The 21,787-nt window shown below is 33.5% G+C and overlaps 2 long non-coding RNA genes across 4 annotated transcripts in view; one reads left to right on the top strand and one right to left on the bottom strand.

Annotated features, from left to right (window-relative positions):
- The window catches only part of LOC143232067 (uncharacterized), a 65,315-nt gene extending 61,540 nt beyond the window's left edge, over positions 1 to 3,775 (top strand). Inside the window, exon 3 of the long non-coding RNA XR_013017363.1 lies at positions 3,366 to 3,775. This is a non-coding gene — a long non-coding RNA (uncharacterized LOC143232067). The remainder of the gene's footprint in view (positions 1 to 3,365) is intronic.
- The window catches only part of LOC143232066 (uncharacterized), a 146,981-nt gene that overhangs the window by 86,089 nt on the left and 39,105 nt on the right, over positions 1 to 21,787 (bottom strand). The window lies entirely within an intron of this gene.

Below are 21,787 nucleotides of genomic sequence, written 5' to 3'. Positions count from 1 at the left end.
GAAACAAAAGTTTCTGACCACCCTGGGTTGTCCTTCAGACTACAAAAATTCTTTTGAGAATTTAAATATAATAAACCTTAATTCCTACCACGAATTTTGTTTTGTTTACTATTCGATTAGAATACATAAGAGTTGAGGATGAGCATGGTTGTCTTCATTCTAATTCAAAATTACTGACGGGTAGCGCAGATAATCCTAATGTGGCTCTTCGCGAATATTCGAAACAAATAAACAAATTACTGGCCCGACATGGCCAGGTGGTTAAGAAGCTCGATCCTTAATCTGAGGGTCGCAGGTTCGAATCCTCCTCACACCAAATATGTTCGCCCTTTCAGCCGTAAGGGCGTTATAATATGACGGTCAATCGTTGGTAAAAGAGTAGCCCAAGCGTTGATGGTGGGTGGTGATGACTAACTGCCTTCCCTCTAGTCTTACTTACACTGCTAAATTAGGGACTGCTAGCGCAGATAGCCCTCGTGTAGCTTTGTGCGAAATTCAAAAACAAACAAACAAATAAATTACTCGAAATTCACGCTGTTACATAAACCTCTACTATTATGCACACATGCTTTACGGAACTCGCTTAATTAGACACGCGAAACAAGAAAAATAAATAATCAATAAATCAAAACGTATTAGCAGCAGTTAAGATGATAAATAAGGAAACTGGTTTAAAATCAATTGAATAATTCATCATGAAACCCTATATCTGAACATCATTGTTGCAGTTGAATAATCTCTTTGTAACGCCTGAACAACCTATCATAATATTATTGCTACACATGAGTGTCCCAAAGTCAGTGTTTCCATGGAAAGATCTATTTTGCTATCCTTTACCATCTGAATGAGTAATCATAATATGTTTTCTACGCACAAATCTTCTAAAGTCATTATGCCCATCGATTTGACTACCCTTGTATCACTTGAATGAGTTATTATAATAGTTTCGCATCACCTAAAAAATCTATATTCAAGCTAATAAACCAGTTGAATGAGCTTCCTTATTAATATCCTTATATCAGTTGAGGAACTTGTAATATCTTTTTGTCCGTTTAATAACTATCTTGATATTCATACTGTTTAAGCTCATGATAAAAAACCAAAATCAAATGTTTTTTTAAAAGTATTCGTAACAGTCATTCGGGAAAATAATTTTATTTCACAGTGAAAATGAAATCTTTGATATGAAGTTTGTCAGTAATAATCTTTTTGGTAAAATCCAGAATAGGATAATACAGTTTCACAATAATATATAAATATCAAAATATGAGTGGTTGTTTAACTATGTAGTGGTTTTATACCTGTCTCGTACATTTATTTTAAACGATATAACTATAACTCATAACCACAAAAATATTACAGTTTGCTGAAATTTGAGCTTCACCCTTCATTTCTCAAATCACTCAAGCGTCACCATTTAAGTGATATATTTTAATATGATTGAATCTTTCATTGCTCCCTAATTATTATTTGTTTTAAGTAATTAATTTGCAAATAATAGGCAGTTATTTACATGTTTAAGCATTCATATCCATATATGGACATAAAAACTATAGCTCAAACGTGCATAAATATATATATTTTTTTAATTCATTACCAAATAATATAGTCCGAAAGCAAAGAAAATATCTCTTATTAACTCCGCTCGTTGCTGTTTTAGTATTGTACAAAAGGTAAACGCGTAACTAGACCATCACCTGCCAGAGAACACACATAATGAGATATAACTGTTGTGCAAAGAGAGATTTAACTAGCTAAAACGATTTGAACCAGCCTGCATAGAGCCAATTTTCAAGGTTGCTGCGTCCCGAGACACGTGGGGACTAGAACATAAATAAAGATACGCAGTCTCATTCAGTCGTCAGTTATAGATGTTGCGAAACACACAACCGGAAGCAGTGAAACTGTTTTCATACCCATATTTTTCTCATTTTTCATTCGATATCTAGTATTTTGTGTACATGTCTCTATCCTTACTTGACAAATTCTGTTTCTTTTCTTCACGTGTGTTTTATTCCGTCTCTAGTTTTTACATTTCCTCTTATTTCCTCCCTCCCCTTACGCCCTTTAAAAGAAAAGACGTCACGATGGCGGACAAATAAAGAAATTGCAACGCGACAAAAAACAGAAAATTTTAAAGTTATCGAACATTTTTAAAGTTGAGAGGGTTAGTTGAAACAAATCAGCTTAACTGATATTTACCAGTAAGCTGATATTTAAAAGTCTGTAAAGAAAAACTGACTACACATAGACATTTGGTTAAAATCCAATTTGGAAATAAACTATATTGCAAATAACAATTTATAACAAACTACACTATAACACCTATTCTGTACTTTACCCCAGATGTCACAATATATACCCTGGTTGTACATATAGTTGACTTGTCCCACCACAGTGTCTCTGTACTGCTAGTATGAGATCGAGTGCGCTCATGTCTTTAATACATACTGTTTCTGAATTGTTTCGTTCTGGTATTATGTGGTTTACTTATCTGAGCTATTTCTCGGTTCTATGGTGTCGTATACGAAGCATTTGAGTAACGCAAAACATAGGTATATCTTAAAATAACACATAATCCTCAACAGTTTACTGTATCGTTAATCTGGCAAATCATACATATTTAAGTATATGTACAAATACTTCATATCATTGACCTTTAACATTCTTAATCAATTACAAGGTCAGCTTCAATACTTTACCATCAATTCCACATCTCACAGTTCGTGAACCTTTGTCTACAGTCTGTTCTTGTGGTTGGTTTGAACTTGGACAGCCATACATGTGTAAAATAACACGCTGTGAAAGACTATCATATAAAACTAAAACAGTTTCCTCCTGCAGACTTATTTCATGTCTTATACGGAATAAAACAGTTATCTTATGTTCCAACTGTTGCATAAACTAAAACAGCATCAATTTGCTCAGTTATCTGAGAAAGAAAAGTACTACTACAGCATAATTTTATTATTATAACAAAATACTATTGCAGCATAGTTTTATTATTATAACAAAATAACATTGCAGCATAGTTTTATTATTATAACAAAATACTATTGCAGCATAGTTTTATTATTATAACAAAATACTATTGCAGCATAGTTTTATTATTATAACAAAATACTATTGCAGCATAGTTTTATTATTATAACAAAATTACTATTTTCCCTTCTGTTGGTATACCACTAGAATATGGATATATCAAAATGTTTTTAACAGAATAGAAAATAAATTAACTTTAAATTAGTATTAAATATCGCTATATTTATTTCTGTTTATATGATTCAAACGTTAATATATCTCTTAGATGCAGAAGATTTTGTTTACGAAAAGAATAGAAATACATCAATCTATTTATTTTTCAGGGCTTCTTCAGTAATGACGTCTTCAGATGAGACACAAACGGAAAAATTCTCTCTCCATAATTAGTTTGAAATTAAATTTTCACGCGTTTAGCTTCGAAGAATTATTAGCATACCAATTTCAGAATGTTAATGTCGCAGATAAACTTGTAAGAAACTACTATTTACATACAAATTAACACTTTTCACAATTAATTAACATTCTTTATAAACTTTATCTGTTATGATTCATGTAAATGTTACGCAGGTTTTAAACATGAGACGAACGGCAATGCGAACGAAGTTATTTACTTAAACAACGAGATATGTTTCTCTCTTTTTGAAATGTCTGGCTATTCTACAACCTTAAGCATATTAAACTAAAACGTTAAGATATGACATTTCAGGTTAAGTTCTCATATTTATTAATGATTTGTCACTCTAAAGTAATTTTCCTGTTTGAGATTGAATAAATCCATCACTGTATTTTAATACTCACGGGTTGAATTTAGAATTTTTAGACAAAAGTACACAAGACTTACCATCAAATAGTCGGACCCAATTTTGAAAGATAGTTTACAGGAAATATATCTAGTAAACAACGGCCACTATGAACTCTTGGACTACCTTTCTTGACAAAATAGCGGATTTTTACTGTCACTTTTACAAAGCAAAACGGCTCCAAAGTGTGGGGGAGCGTTTCTGTGGTAACGGAACGCAAATCTTGCGCTTCCATTTTCCCAATGTGGCCGACTCTGACCATTAGCTTACTCGTCAGAAATGAGACATAAGTTCAACAAAAGGATTTAATACAAGGCAATATGTTGTTGTGTTTTGTGGGTTGGGAGGTAGCATACACCACTGAATGATATTACTGTTGAGGAAATTGTCGTAACAATAGTTTTATTATTATAACAAATATATTACTACAGCATAGTTTTATTATTATAACAAAGTACTACTACAGCATAGTTTTATTATTATAACAAAATACTACTACAGCATAGTTTTATTATTATAGCAAATGTACTACTTGAGCATAATTTTATTATTATAACAAAAAGTACTATTAGAGCATAGTTTTATTATGATAACAAAATTCATACGGCCCGGCATGTCCAGGTGGGTTAAGGCGTTCGACTCTTAATCTGAGGGTCGCGGGTTCGAATTTTCGTCGCCCCAAACATGATAGCCCTTTCAGCCGTGAGGGCATTATAATATGACGGTTAATTCCACTATTCATTGGTAAAATAGTAGCTGGTGATGACTAGCTGCCTTTCCTCTAGTCTTACTTACACTGCTAAATTAGGGACGGCTAGCGCAAATAGCCCTCGTGTAGCTTTGCGCGAAATTAAAACAAACAAACAAACAAAAGCATTCTGTATTATATTCACTCTGTATATGCAGAGGTGTAGTCATATTAAAGTTTTTTCCTGTTTTAAAAGACCATTTATATCAGTCACAGGTATATTGATATTATAGTTATATCCCCTTCTGAAAGACTGTTTATATCAGTCATAGGTATAGCCATATTTCGGTCATATCCCGCTCTAAAAGACAGTTTATATCAGTGAGAGGTATAGTCATATTATGGTTATATTCCCTTTTACAAGACCGTTTATATTTATATCAATCATAGGTATAGTAATATACTACACATAATTGTTTATTCCAACCATAAGTATGGTCATATTACGGTCATATCACATTCTAAAAGACAGTTTATATCAATCATAGGTATAACCATACTATTGTTATATTCCCTTTTAAAAGACCGTTTATATAAATCATAGGTATAGCCATATTACGATTATATCCCCTTCTAGAATACTGTTTATATCAACGACTGTTTTTTCTACCAGCTTTTCACGGACATCAGTTATTCATTGCTATCACTGTTGACGGCCAAAAGAAAACACTGCCTCATAAAAAACAAAACAAACTGATCGACAAATGTTAGCGAAAACGTGATTGGACAAGCTTATAAAATGCAACAGACATTTTATTTTGTCCCAACTGAGGAATTGAATAGTGGTTAAGATGTGACCATAGAATATTAGAACAATTGTCATATGACAATCATTCATAAAACTACGTACCTTACAAGTAAATAGAAAAGTACGACTATAAAAGCGTTTAGAGCCATGGCGCAGAAACTTTTCAATTGCGCCCCCTTTTTAAACATGCGTTTTATAGAGACACACTCCCTTGCACTTCTTATAACCTATTTGTGTATATACTTTACATGAAATTTTCTTATCTTATCGTTGTTACTATATTACTAGTAGTCATATTTGTACGGTAGTTTTTTATCTTTATTTTACGTTTGTGCTTTCAGAGACAATTTATATTCTTAGTTGCACAGCTCTTCTACTAACTCCGTGCGCCCTCTCTTATTGGACGAGGGGACCCACAGTATAAGCATCAGAGGCTTAAGACTATACATGACTGGAAAACATCAAGGAAGACCATACGCGTATTATTTAATTTGTTATGCTTGAAGTGGTGTAATGGTGGAATATTTTAGGGGCTAAATCCTCTGGTATGCCCTCAAATGTTATAGTGGATTTTGTGCTCCAGACTGCTACACTTCCAGCATGCTGAAGAAGGTACTTACGAAAGTTCAGTAAAACAATCCATTACGTTTCTATTATTTGAAATTAGATCGAAGAGTATTTCAATGATTTCAGCAATCTTCCTTTGTCTACACAATTAGTGCCCCATATTCAATTGATTATTAAGTATTCTTAGAATGAAAACGAACGCCGCATTTGCCACACTTATTGCCCGCAGAATACAGATAGTAGTCCATTATGTAGCATTTGCTTAATTATAAACAAAAGGGCCCCCATAACTTTTCGTTGTTGCTTTGCTGTTATTTCTCATTATTCTATTACGAAGTGCATTTACTTAGTAAAATATTTTATATGCAACGTAAAATGATTGCATTTATTTTTTAAAATTTTCTTCTAGAAACAGAGTAAAGACAAACTGACTCCTCAAAACATAAATTACTGATTGGCACAGTTTGAAATTCTTACCGGTTTAGCATCAACGAACAGAATGACGAGGCTTACAATATTCTATCCAGATTGTTTAATTGGTTAAAGCACCTTTAGGACTAGGTTTAAAATACAGTCCTACGACTGAAAGAAATTTGGAGAAAATCCATAGTTTCAGTAACCGTATTAGCATGTTTTAGTGCAAAGCTACATAATAAACTTTCTGCGCTTTGTGAATCAAAGGGAAATAAACACCACATTTTAGTGTTGTAAAGCCGTAAGCTTACCGTTGACGCATTGGAAAGTTTGTTTTTAATTTCGCTCAAAGCTACAGGGGGGATATCTGAACAAGCAGTCTTTAAATTAGCACTGTAAAACTAGAAGAAAGGCAGTTAGTCATCATCATTCGCCACCAACTATTGGGATACTTTTCTTACTAACGAATAATGGGATTTACCGTCACATAATAACGTCCCCAAGGCTGAAAGGGCGAGTATGTTTGATGCAACGGGGGATTGGAACCCGCAATTCTCAGATTACGAGTAAATCGCCCTAACCACGTGGCCATGCGAATTGCGCACTGGAAAGACAAATATATAAGTTAAGTACAATAAGAAAATTACAAACAGCAGTGGAAATTTTGGAGCAAAATTTCGGAACATCACTTTAGAGATTCAACGGTGTGAATATTAGTTGTAAATTGATTTATGCTAATATGACATGATTCTATGGTTGAACAAAAGGACAATAACATGAAGCGTGGTGCCTGTTGATAAAACCTTTTCTATGGGTTTTACAATTTTGCTGAAAAAGATATATTGAGTTTATTGAAATTTAACGTATCGAAACTTTACTTTTCAGCATGTAGTGTTTACAAAACAGGTAGAAACATTTGTAGAAAACTGATAATTGTTAGGGTGTGTATGTGTGTGTTTTATAGGAAGCCTGCCGTGTTCTTCGAGAGGAACCAACCCCCTGATTATAGTGTTGGAAATCCGTAGACTTACCATTGTCCAACCAGGGGACGTATAATTCTTAGAGATAAGAGTTAGCTATCTTTTTTTTAGTGTGACGTAAACAACATAAATAGCATGTGTACTCCACGTTAAAAACTATTAAAGTGGAACAGACATGTAATAATATATGCTGCTGCTACTTTCGTTTGCATTATGAGTCTCAAACCAAGCAGCGGAGAGTTAAGGGTAAATCGCTGTGGTATTTATACACTGTGAAGAGGATGATATAGTTGTTACATTAATGTGATAAGTATAAAGTTTTATAGAGCTTCGGTCCTTATTAACTAGAACGGTACAATGTTTACAATAACGTGAAAGATATTAACGTTTTTAAAGATTCGGTCATTATTAACTAGAACGGTACAATGTTTACAATAACGTGAAAGATATTAACGTTTTTAAAGATTCGGTCATTATTAACTAGGACGGTACAGTGTTTATAATAACGTGAAAGGTATAAACGTTTTTAAAGGTTCGGTAATTATTAACGGTACCGTATTTATATTATTACCATATATGAGTTTTCATGAACCTAACGTTGCATTCAGAGTTATTATTCAAAGAATTTAATAAATAGCAAAGTATATCCTTATAAATATAAACAATGTTTATTTTAAAGCTAATAAAATAAAAATATGAAGTTACTTTTTGTTGCTATCTGACAGTCAATCACAACTAATATAGTTTATTATTGTTTGGTGTATATAGAGGTTCAGTAGCCCGAAGTTCCGGTCATTGTTATCACTAAGCTACTATCACAAACTGTTAGTGATTAGAATGTTGTTTTTTTCTAAAAAAGAATTTATAAGCTTTTAAACACAGGTTTCCATATATCGCGTGGCCCGGCAAGACCAGATGGTTAAGGCACTCGACCCGTAATCTGAGGGTGGCGGGTTTCAATTCTCGTCACACTAAACATGTTTGCCATTTCAGCCGTGGAGGCGATATGGTTTAATGGTCAATCCCAATATTCGTTGGTAAAAGAGTATCCCAAGAGTTGGCGGTGAGTGGTGATGAATAGCTGCCTTCCCTCAAGTCTTACACTGCTAAATTAGAAACGGCTTTGCGCAAAATTCAAAACAAATCAAAATCCGTATATCGCACATTAATATGATTGAAATATGTTTGTTTTTAACTCAGGTTTTTTTTTGCGACGGACCACAATTAGTAATCATGTTTAGCAAGAGTTTGAATGTTTACGTTTTGGTGTGAAACCTTTATGAGGATGCAAACGATGTTAATTTTATAACAAGAATATCTTTGTATAGTGTATTATACAGAGTCAGATTAGTTAGCATATATTATGTACATCCGAACTGAGAGTTCATAAACTGGTTGAATGTTTTTTTTTAAGATAACTTTACAAAGTGGAAACTTGTGTCACTTCTCCTGTGATACATACTTTAAGAACTGAACAACACAACCACACAAATACGTCACTACCAGTCGTGAATTATATGTTCAAGTACAGTTTAAAATAAATACAAACGTAAACCCTAAATACCACTCAATTCGAGAATGAACGCCAAAGTTCTCGCAGTTCCTTTGAAGAGTAATGCACATTTTTTTGCGGTATATTAAAATGGGTTATGCAGTTTTTTAATTAGTCAGTTTTATTTATGTGCAAAAAGAATAAGCGTCATTTTGATATTTAATAATGCAGTTTTTTATGTTTATTACATTAAGGTGATTACGCTCAATACCCCCCCCCCCCCCAGTGGCACAGCTGTAAATCTGGGTTTCTATACTCATGGTAAGCAGATCACAGATAGTCCGTTGTGTAGCTTTATGTCTAGCTTTAAAGAAACAAACATTTGTTTCATCCAGTGTTTTGTAATACGCTGACAAAACTAACGCAGATTAGCTAACAGAGAGTGCCGTATTCTCAGTGTTACTTTGGATTATAATTTGAAGTGCTTTGAATTTTAAAATAAATATGAATAACGAATTTCTTCTGATTATAGTGTGATATTAACACTGCATTTTTTTAGCATTATGCCGTTTCTAATTATCGGTATTTAGGTCCTTTGGGTGGGCCTGGAAGGGCCAGATACAATCTTGACCTCTCCTTCTCGCATTTAAGGTGGCATATATAGATAGTCCATATATTCTAATTTTTTCAAGTTGGATTACTTTATGTGTATTTACATAAATGCATTTTAATACATTATATAATAAAACAGCAATATGATGAATTAGGTAGGTCTAGCAATAAGTGGCATAATATTAAACTTATAGAAAATATTTTATGGTAAAGAGGTATTTGGGCTCATTTTCATCATGTATGATATAGCAATATAATGCGTGGAAAATTTCATTTTCTTTTAAGTTTTTCTTAAAGTACGAGAATGATCCGCTGTAGTGGAGTGGTTGTATGTTTGCGTATTTATATAAAAAGTTTGAATTTGTTGAGCGTGGAAATTTGTAGGCGCTAGTAGTATTGCTTTTTGTTGTTTTTATAGTTTAACATTAATTTTCTTGGGCGCAACATTGATTCACATTGGACAAGCGTATTCTATGATTGGTTGGAGTATTATTTGTATATTTTTAAAATGTTAGTTGGTGTTGTTCCTGTACAATTTCCTGAAAGACTTCTGATTTGATTTATTCTTTGCAAGATTTTGTTGGATATTTCGTTTACATGTTTTAGCCAGGTTAATTTTATATCACAGGTAAGAACGTCTTCTTGGTTGAAAGGGTGAACATGTTTGGTGGGACGGTGATTAGAACTCATGACTATCAGAGTGCGAGTCGAATGTCCTAATCACATGGCCGATGCATATGCACTTGAACTTAATGTATTAGTACTACATTTTGGCATCATTTGTTCTTTTGTCGCTTATATGTATCACCGCAGGTAATTGCTTGTGAAAAGAGTACGTAAGACCTATTTCTGACACAAAATATTTCTAGATTCATATCATAAAAATATGTTCAAATTGGAGACTTAACAATTCCAAGATGGAAATATTTGTTGTATTTAATGTCATTGAAAAAATAGAAATATGAATAAACTTAGGATATCAAAATCATTAAGAAAAAGACTGCACTAAGTCATACCTCATTTGTGCTCAACAAAATGCGGCATCTTGTGACAGATAAGAATACACAAAAAAACAAAAAAATGTCACGTGTTGCAGCCAGTTCTATGCAACATTATCAAAAGGATGCACTTCTGTTTAAAAACGAGGCCATAAAATATGACTTCACCAATAAAAGACTGTCGGTCATATTAATTACCTGTTCAATCGTTTGCTTACTTCCAACAGCTGGAGAATGAAATCGATATTTATGCAAATCCAGAGGAAGACGCAGCGTTCAAGTCGCTGTGTGCAGCATTTACAGATTTCTATGAGATTGGACTTTCAAAAGAATCGATGGGAAACCGTCGATCGCGTCCTCTGGTTGAATTATAGAAAGAAAAGAGAGAGGAATGTCATGCTTTGGACATAACAGTCTAATATTTGAGTCTTATGCAATGAAAACGGCACTTCGATACTTTTGTCAAGAGGCACGATCATCAAGTGACGTATAATCGGACGTGACGACATGAACTGTCATGACATGTTGAGGAGCCAAAATCGTTTGCATATAACGTAATCAACAATCTGTACGTACATATATGAAAGTAGCCTAATATAACAAAGAAACTACAGCTGTATCTTAAAGAGCATCATAACTATTTAAGTTTGGTACAGCTGAGCTAAGACAGAGTTTATAAGGTAGAACTGGAATTTATCAACTAGAACACCACCATTTGTGCACATAGGCAACAGCTAGGCTTAGGACTTCTAAGATTCAGTTACAGCCACTCTAATTTCAAACTGTTGTCCAGAGAAAACGTAGCCAGTCAGTAGCATGTGCTGACATGAAAGCTTATTTTGACTCTGTGAACCAAGTTACGTTATTGGCTGCTACTTTTATAACGCTCCTCTAAATCACGTCTAAAGTATGTAACAAAAGTATTCGTATCCTCGAAATGGTTGGAATTTTATTTTTAGATTACAAAAAAACAAAACAAGAGGGGAATGTTAGCTTCATGAGGGAAAGTTATTTCATTAATAGATATACTACATGGCCAAAAGTATATGGACACCCTTTCTAATTAGTGGATTCGACTATTTCAGTCACACCAATTGCTAACAGGTGCATAAAATCAAGCATACAGCCATGCAATATCCATAGACAAACATTGGCAGTAGAATGAGTCGTAGTGAAGAGCTCAGTGACTTTCAACGTCGCACTGTCATAGGATGCCACCTTTCCAGCAAGTCGTAAGATTTCTGTCTTGCCAGAGCTGCCCTGCTGAACTGTAATTGCTGCTATTGTGAAGTGAAACGTCTAGGAGCAACAGCTCAGCCACGAAGCGGTAAGCCACACAGACACATAAAACGGGACCCCGAGTGCTGAAGTGCGTAGCGCGTAAAAATCGTCTGTCCACAGTTGCAACACTCACTACCGAGTTCCAAACCGCCTCTGGAAGCAACATTAGCACAATAACTGTTCGTCGGGAGCTTCATGAAATAGGTTTCTATGGCCGAGCAGACGTACACAAGTCTAAAATCACCACGCGCAATGCCAAGCGTCGGCTGGAGTAGTATAAGGCACACCGCCATTGGATTCTGGAGCAGTAAAAACGCGTTCTCTGGAGAGATGAATCACGCTTCACTATTTGGCAGTCTGACAGACAAGCCTGGGTTTGGCAAATGCCAGGAGAACACCACCAGCCTGAATGCATAGTGTCAACTGTAAAGCTTTGTGGAGGAGGAATAATGGTCTGAAGCTGTTTTCCCTGGTTTTGGCTAGGTTCTTTCGTTCCAGTGAAGGGGAATCTTAATGCTACAGCATAAAATGACATTCCATAGAATTGTGTGCTTCCAGCTTTGGAATAGTTTGGGGAAGGCCCTCTTTGTTTCAGCATGACAATGCCCACATGCATAAAAAGAGGTCCACAAAGACATGGTTTACCGAGGTTGGTGTGGAATAACTTGACTGGCTTGCACAGAACCCTGACCTCAACCCCATCGAACACCTTTTGGATGAATTGGAACGCCGACTGCAAGCCAGACCTTCTCGCCCGACATCAGTGCCCGACCTCACGATGCTCTTGTGGCTGAATAGAAGCGAATCCCCGCAGCCATGTTCCAAGATCTAATGAAAAGCCTTCCCAGAAGAGTGGAGGCTGTTATAGCAGCAAAGGGGGGGACCAACTCCATGTTAATGTCCATGGTTTTGGAATGTGATGGTCGGATGTCCACATACTTTTTGCCATGTAGTGTATATCATCAGTGAAAAATAAAACAACAACGATTGGTGCTCCCAAGAGCTACAAATAAAACATTTTTGTATGTAATAAAAATTAATCTACACTAAGTAAATTTGAATTTTGATCATAACATGCTTTTTCATTAATTAATAAAACTTGATAAAATATGTTTTTACATGTAGACATGGTTTACAATTTTACTGAGCGAAGAGCAGAAATGTTCAGCAGTTTTACAGTCTGATTCATAAGTTAACAGTTCACTCGTTACTATAGTTTTCATTTGAAATTGTGTGTTGCAATGAGGTTCAGTGAAAAGAGAAAAGATAATCTCCCTAGAAAATTGCACCCCGCTAGTACAGTGGTAAGTCTACGAATTTACAACGCTAAAATCAAGGGTTCGATTCCCCTCGGTGGGCTCAGCAGATAGCCCAATGTGGCTTTGCTATAAGAAACACACACACACACTCCCTAGAAAATCAAAACTTGTAAACTTTGCAGAAAGATGTGTAGTCTTATCATTTCTTGCCTTAAATATGTGTATTTTAATTCATGATATTACAATCCTCGGAGAGCTTTAATGAGAAATGTGTATTGAAAAATTTCCTGATAATATTATAAAAGCAGATCTTTCGTCGCTGTCAGATAAACTACATTAAAACATCACATTTCAACAGACGAAATTAGTATGTAATAAATAGCTAACTCTCAAGTGAGTTAGATTTGAAAATGATTAAAACAACGATTATAATGTTCTATAACAGTTTTGACCAACAAGCAAAACCACGCTTTATTTATAACTTCTGTAACACTGCGCTTTTATTTAATATCTACACTGCTATAACTGGAACTGAACATTGTTTCGAAATATCACTACCATGTATAATTTAGTCTATTTGATTTTATTTTGTTAAGAAATAAATATACTGTATTTAGAACTACACTACACTCTTTCCTTCACGTGCTGTATATAGATGCTGGTGATCCATAGCATGACTGCTCCATTAGGGTCATTGCTTAAACGGCTCAAAATCATGGAACTTTCTTCTTGTTTGAACAAATATCTAGAAGGTTTTATTGTTTGCACTGGAAAGCTATTAAGCATATACTATTGCAAATAGTCTGTAAAGCCATCAACGTACTATTTTTTCTCATCATGCCCCCTTTCCGTTAGCTCAGCAGTAAGTCTATGGACTTATACGCTAGAAATTTGATTTCGATACCCGCATAGTGTAGCTTTTATGCCTAACAGCAAACAAACCAACAATTTTTCACCACTTTATCACACAACCTTTGTAGTAACTTCTCTGACTAATCAACGTATTTCATCATATATTATTTGTTCCTTTAGTGAATCTCCGTCGCACCAAACACGTTTGCTCTTTCAGCCGTGGGGGCGTTACTATGTGAAGGTCAATCCCACTATTCGTTGGTAATAGAGTAGCCCAAGAGTTGGCGATGGGTGGTAATAACTAGCTGCCTTCCCTCTAGTCTTACACTGCTAAATTAGGGACGGCTCGCGCAGATAGTCCTCGTGTAGCTTTGTGCGAAATTGAAAAAACAAACTGTTCCTTTAGTGATTAACACAATTATTATAAAATCTCTGTAACTGTAAAACCATAAAATTATTGTTTATATTTCTCATTAAACAATAAATTTATCACAAATTGTTTATAACTTTCAAACATTGTGAAAACACAAAATTATTAATTAAATTTATCATTAATCAATAAATTGATCACAAAATTTTTGTAATAATAAATCTTTCAGACAATAATTTATTCTTTTCAATAAAACGAAACCCTAGTGAATTATTTCCTTCTAACTTAATCATTATTTGAAATAGAAGAAAACATACTTATACAACTGATTAATAATAAAAACAAAGACAAGTTACTAATAAGGTTGGTGATGACTAGCTGCCTTGCCTCTAGTCTTACACTGCTAAATTAGTGACGCTTAGCGCAGATAGCCCTCGTGTAGCTTTGCGCGAAATTCAAAACCAAAAACAAACTAATAAGGAATCTTCTGACGTTACCTTCCGAAATCGTTAAATAATCCGGTATACGAGATGCTAGAATGTTTCGGTGATGTAACTAACGTATTATAAACGTAAATACGTTCTTTCATGTGACATTTCAAGAATTTTTCTTGTTAAAAATATGCTTATGTCTTTTAGATTGTTCGTCGAAAACGAACTGTAACAGTTGAAGTTTGTTTGTTTCGGATATTCACTAAAAGCTACATAAGAAATATCAACCGTAGTTGCCTGTAATTTTACACGGATAGACATGAGGGCAGGCAGCCAGTCAATACTACGCATCACCAACAGTGAGATTTAATGTCACTCTTATAATTATAATACATTCACCATAACCACCAAATGTGGAGTGTGATTTAGCGGCAATTAGATGCGAGATATAGACTCTCGGATATATAGTCCAGCATAAAGGTCACACCCGGCTTAACAGCTGAAGTAAACAGACGTTTGTTTGTACTTTTAAAGCCATTTTCTTTTCAACCAATAATGCCATTGGTTTAACCATTTTCCCACGAATGAATAAACATGTCTTTTATCTACTACTAATTTCTGTGTTAGCAGTCATACTGTGAATTGTGTAACCGAAAGTCAACATTTATGATAACCAGCTTTCCCTGCACTATAAAAACTATTTTTTTCTATCTAAAAGTTCAATACGTGGACGTTCAATGTACATGCCTTTCTTTATATATCAATTCCAAAGATATTTAAAACAATAATACATAGGCTGTTGGTAAGGGACGTACCTAATAAAGGTTTTCAGGTGCTTTTATAGGAGAGGGAACTGTTGCCAATTAGTCTTGGTTCTTAGTTTCTGTAAAGTGGATCCCACATTTTCAGTGTCAATTATTTTACTAAAAAAATCTTTTGTCTCAGCCCCTTATTGTTCTCAAATTTTCTCTATCAAATAACTGATTACGATGTTTTTGTTTAACTGTTTCTCTCCAACATGAAATAAAAATAAAACAGTAACAAACAATTTTCTCCATTTTTTAATTTAACATCAAAGAGAAAAATTATTGTAATCAGTCACTTTAACATTTCAAAGATAAAAGAGTGCAGGAAATGCCTTCTTTTCAGCCAATAAAATGTCCAAAATTTTTCAGTTCAAATTAAGAAAAATTAAATTAAATAGATTATTTGTTTTGTTTTCCAACAAAAATGTCTCCCACTGGCTCGTGAAGGGCCTGTCAGTAATATTTACATTACTTTAGTCTATATAGATCATTCATAGGTACGAAATACCCTTTTTCCTCATTTGATGGCTGACATCTAGAGATGCCCTTCTTTCAACTTCTGGGCTGGGTGTAACGTATGACTGGTGTGACTGGACTGTGAATCCAAAGATTTATGGTTCACAACTGTAAGAGTGGCTCAAGTTCTATAATAAAATCAGACCAAATTTTAACATTGGAGACTCCAGTGCATTATGTGAAATCAAGAACGATTTTATAACCTTGCCTTTAATGCCACACGCAAATACTGTTTTCTTTCTATGCAAGCATTTATAGAAACAAACATTTTGATCTCTATATCTATACGCATTTCCATAGGTATCATATACCTCTACATTATATCCTGCATCCTCTGTCTCTTACTGCACATCATATAAAAAAGCTATTCAGTAAATCGCTCTTTCTCTGATAACGAATATCCCAGCTTTATATCTAATTCTTAACGTTGGCTTTAACATTTCCTGATATTGCCCCAAGAACTGAAATCGCAGTTTCTGTAATTTTCCGTCGTTAAATCTCTATTCAGTGATGCAGTTTTCTCAGTTCTTTTAGTTTCTCTTATTGAAAAACACTGTTATTTCATTTGTTTTTCTTATCTATGGGAATTTATTTAGGTTCTTTCTCTCTCTTTTTCTGTACATATATATTTATATATACAAGTTAATATCTTTCTCTAAGCCTGAATGATTGTACAATTGGAATCAGTATTCTAAAAATGAAGATTATAATGCATTAAAAATATTACGTTATATTGCAACACCTTCTATGTAACTCTATCTATACGCTAAACAATAATTTAATATTGTTGAGAACGAGTCTAACCCATTACCTTAACTTCCAATTTTACTACTTCCATGTTGCTATATGAAAACTTTTATTTTATAACTTTATAGTTTTACAATATGGCTTCGGTTATACTTTTATGTAGAAAAACAAAATTACATCGTGTATTAATATAGCCTATAATCGAATTGAAAAAAACAAAAAAATTTTAGCGCCAACATAAATCCTTCTCATTTCCACATTCATACTTAAAATGCGAGTTATTTCAACTATTTCAATATTTTTTATACTATCGGTTATCGTGGCAGGTAATTTCAGGTTGGAGTTGATCAAAACATATTTAATCGTTGAAAACTTAAAATAATTTTGCCTAAAATTTTTTCTGTTTTTTGTGTGGTTTAAGTAAAACCGAAACAATAAGAGGAAAATAAATTTTTGATGTGCACTGAGTGTCACTCTTGAAGCACAAACTGTCAAATCCCAATACTTTAAAATACAATGAACGTAAAATGTTAATGCCAATTTATAACAGTCAAAACAGTTTGTAACGGAGCTTCAACATTGAATGTAGGTAACGTACCCAGTAATAAAACTATTGAAGTATAACAGTATAAAGTAAAATTAAGAAACACGAACTTGCTCTAGGCAACAAATTACATACGCGATCACCTGAGAAATGCTGTTTTGGGGAATATTGAGTCTCATCAAACCAGTTAGATCGATAATGGTGACGCCACCAGGAAAAGATACTTCTGCTTTTGGGTAGTAATCTGGCACTGTAATTTTTAATTAATTCACTCAACTAAAGTTGTTTTTTTCGAAAAAAGTGTTGAAGTTATTTATTTAACTTTCTAACTGTTCTTTCACCACTTTTATCATCAGAATAAGAGACTAATTAACTTGTAAGTTTTGTCGTTTGATGTGAACTAGATGTTTATTACTTTGGCGAGAAACCTTTGCGGAAAAATAGTCCTTGTGAGATTGGAAAGATGCAATGCCTCAACCACCTTATCAAACCAAAATAAGTAAGTGAGATGCCATTACAAGTATATTGATAAAATAAAATAAGATTGAAACGAAAGTATACAAGTTAGTTAAAACATTCTACTTAGAGAAAAATTACTTTTAAAGGAAGATAAACATGCAATAGCTATATCATCACAGCGTCTTCACATGTTAATGTCAACAGCCCACTGACAGATATAAAAAATAAATTTAATGAGCAATTAACTGAGTACCAACTATTAAAATAAAGCTTTTTAATAACGACAAGTTAATTTAAAAGAGACCGAAAACTCAAGCTCCTTTGAATAGTTGGCTATTCTTTTACGCCAAATCTCTTGAAGAAGATATTCGAAAGCGCTTGAGTTTCGGTATTGTTTAATTCATTGCACTTTATGTATGTGATCCTGTGTGCTAACTCTTTTACCAGAATTATTGATGCCAAATGATAAGAATTTAGTAAAATGACGCGTAAAGTAATAGAAACAAAGAAAAAAAAACATTTTATAAGTATTGTAATGGATTTACTGTTATATATTTATTTTAATACCTGAATTTGTTTCAATTTGATGCATATGACATATATTATTGGATGTGTATTGCGCAAGTTCTGTCTGTGCTCTAAATTTGTAGAAGATTCTCGAGAATAAGAATCAACAAAATATGTTTTACAAAAACTCTAGCGTATTTTCGAACGTTGTTGAACTTTCGAGAATTTCGCCTTAAAGTTTATAAATTGACGCGCAAGGAGACAGTAAAAGAAGATGATTGTTGATCTGCTACATTCAGTAGGCTATAAGCTTATGAAGCTATAATTGTGACCAGATAGAAGGATCAATATTGTTTGTAAGTTTGTAAAACTTTTATATATAAATCATTATTTGTAATAACCGTTATTATAAATTGTAAAGGCACATTTGTATATTAACACATATTTCTGTTAAAAAAGAAAATTGTGTGTATCAATCTTGTTGGCAAATATCATCAATTTAATATATATAGACATTTTATTAACTTTTAAATTAAAATTAAATTTTCTGATTATATGAAATCTTAATACGTAGCTTACGTAACAAAATAAATCGTAGACTCATCCGAGATAAATCATAATATCTAACAGTATCTACAAATATCTTGATTGACTGTTATTTTTCAGGTGATTACAAATATTTTTTTCGCTGAGTTTTATTTTTACAAGCATAATTATTTATACAAGGAAAGATTAAACACGAATACATTTTTCGCTAAATTTACGTTCACCGTCTATTTTCTTATATATTTTCGAATCCTATAACGTTATATAAGAGCACGTACAATTGTGAGAGCAAGAATGATCTTAATACTCAAGTCCTTACTTCCTACAAACAATGCGATTTTATAAATAATTTTATTCATAAATAATTCGAAATAAAAACATTTGTATTTTTTCTATTGATTTTTCTTTTGCAGCTGAAGTCCATCTTACATTTATTAAGAGTAATTTTTCGCAAGTCAGCAGAAAAATAATTAATAGTGATTTTTCCCGTTTCTTAAACTTAAATTACCTAGACTCTGAAGTGTAAGGCACATTTTGAAGTTACAAGGTTTAATTTTAAAAATCCCAGCGGTACGCTTACAGACTTACCACGCTAAAATCCGGGATTCAATTTGTTACGTATTACAATTTACCTCGGATGAGTCTCCAATTTATTATGTTGCGTATTACGATTTAAAACAGCCTAAGCTGAGTTAAATTGTAAGTTTGAGTTAGAAGTTAATTAAATGTCGACATCTATGATATTTGTTAATAAGATTGATACATACAGCTTTCTTTCTCAACAGCAATATATGTTAATATACAAACGTCATTACAATTTATAATAACGGTTATTGCAAATAATGATTTATATATAAAAGTTTTACAAAGTTACAAACAATATTGTTCCTTTTATCTGGTCTGGAACTGCATATTCTATTGTAGGTTCCCGGAGAGCGTGTTGCTTTCGAGTTGATATCAGTACAGTACACATGACGGGTTGCTAGCCTACCCCTTTACATGTGAGCTTTTTCCACTGAAGTTATGCAATGTCTTCGTGGAAATACTAACGTTCGAAGTTAGGTCATTGAAGTTAAATGGTTTGTAATGTTAGAAACCTATGAACGTTCCTGGTAAAATGTCTGTAGTTTCCAGATTAATAATCGTTTATCACACTTATGCCCCCCGCTAGTACAGCGGTATGTCTCCGGATTTACAACGCTAAAATCAGGGGTTCGATTACCCTCGGTGGGCTGGGCAGATAGCTCTATGTGGCTTTGCTATAAGAAACACAAATACAAATTATCACACTTATAGCTTCCGAGGTTTATAGTATACTAACTGTAGCAAATCAGTAGTATATACTGTCTCTTCATGTTGCGTTGGTTACCTTTTATAAGCTTGAAAGGAGATATTTAGAAATTTCAGTTGGGAAAAATACCGAAAATCTTATACAAATTTAGAGAATAAGTGGGACGTTCGCAATACATGTTTAACAATATAAGATACACGCATTTCTACATATATATATTTAACTCAGAGAAACGTCGGTATTAAAATAATATACATTAGTAAATCCGTTATAGATTCTCCGTGTTCGACAGAGCTCAGATATCCCACATGTAATATTAATTAAGAAGAACAACGCGATTAAAATAAGAAACAATGAACGTCAATATAAAGCTGGTTCTACTTAGTTAATTTAAATAAATTCGTATTTGTTTAAATAAAGTTATTCTTCTAGGTAGGTTATAAATACTAACGTTTGATTAGTAGAGAGCATTTTTTACTGTCGTGTGTGCTGTGCTTCATTGAATGTGTAAAGTGCAGATACATATACCTTCACCACCGGAAGCAGTACTCTCAAGCAGGTTTATTTTTTTTACTTTTTTTTAAACGTAAGTAAATAAACAGTTTCATCCGGGTTTTAAAATATTTTAGGTATGAGGGTGAGTATAGACAGTAATCTAACCAGTAAAATATATAACTGTAATTTACATTCAGAAATAATTATGCACATGTAAGTTGTCGTCATAGGTGTTTTTTAATACATATCTATCAATCTAGTTACCAGCACATTATGATAAACATGATGACCGAAAAACAGTTTGACTCCTTACATTTTGAATTACAGGAAAAGGGAAACCAAAGCTTTAAGCTACTGTTGCTACACACTACAAGAAAATGTTAAACGGCTCCTTCTGAACATAAATCTCAGGAAAACAAGATAATATTATGTACTTATTTTTTACTGTCTGTCCTTAATTAATAGCGAGTTTTACATAACTCAGGAATAATCTGAGTATGGGAGTAAACAGTTTTCCACTAGCAGAAATAAACTCATGGAACGAAAAACATTTTGCTTCCAATAGAGATAAGTTTGTTTTTCAAGCTTCAGAACGAATAGTCTGTGTTGTGTCCGCAATGGGATTTGAACCCTTGTGTTTTATTGTTATAAGTCCTGAAACTTACTCTCGAGCTACAGTGGATAAAAATATTTGTTTCACAAAATATTTATGTGGCTTATATCCAATCTTAATACTCAGAACTACCGGAAAACGGTAATTTTGTAATTATAACAAACTTACTAAAGTTATCTGTCATTAACTTTAATTTTGAAGTCCTGGCTCGAGAAAATACAGCCAGTCAGCAGAAGCCTATCACATACTGTCCACACTGAGGGAATGACTATCTCTCTTATAACGCTCCCACAGCTTAAATGGCGGGAAATATTTCGTAACATCGCACGAATTCGAAACCGCCTGCTTATCTTTGAAATCCAGAGATCTACCATTGGGCCAAAAATGGCTATGACAAAAATAAAAATATAAAAACACACACACATATATATACATATATATGTATATTACGTATGCTGTAGGTGTACTTTTAAAAACGGAAAAAAAAACACACTACACGTATATACCTTTCCCTAGTAGATCATTTCCTCAAAAATACAACTCACTTGACTTACCAGTCCTTGTTGATTATAACCGATATTTGCAAATACGCTAAAAGATCATTTTCTTTATTTCTTTGTGATTGGGATTAAGTAAAGTGGTTTGTGTAGAAAGTGTTTCTTGAACTCT

The sequence above is a fragment of the Tachypleus tridentatus genome, chromosome 11, assembly GCF_004210375.1.
Source record: "Tachypleus tridentatus isolate NWPU-2018 chromosome 11, ASM421037v1, whole genome shotgun sequence".
NCBI lineage: Eukaryota > Metazoa > Arthropoda > Merostomata > Xiphosura > Limulidae > Tachypleus > Tachypleus tridentatus.
Note: the sequence above shows the minus strand (reverse complement) of the source record. Positions and strands in the feature narration are given on the sequence as shown.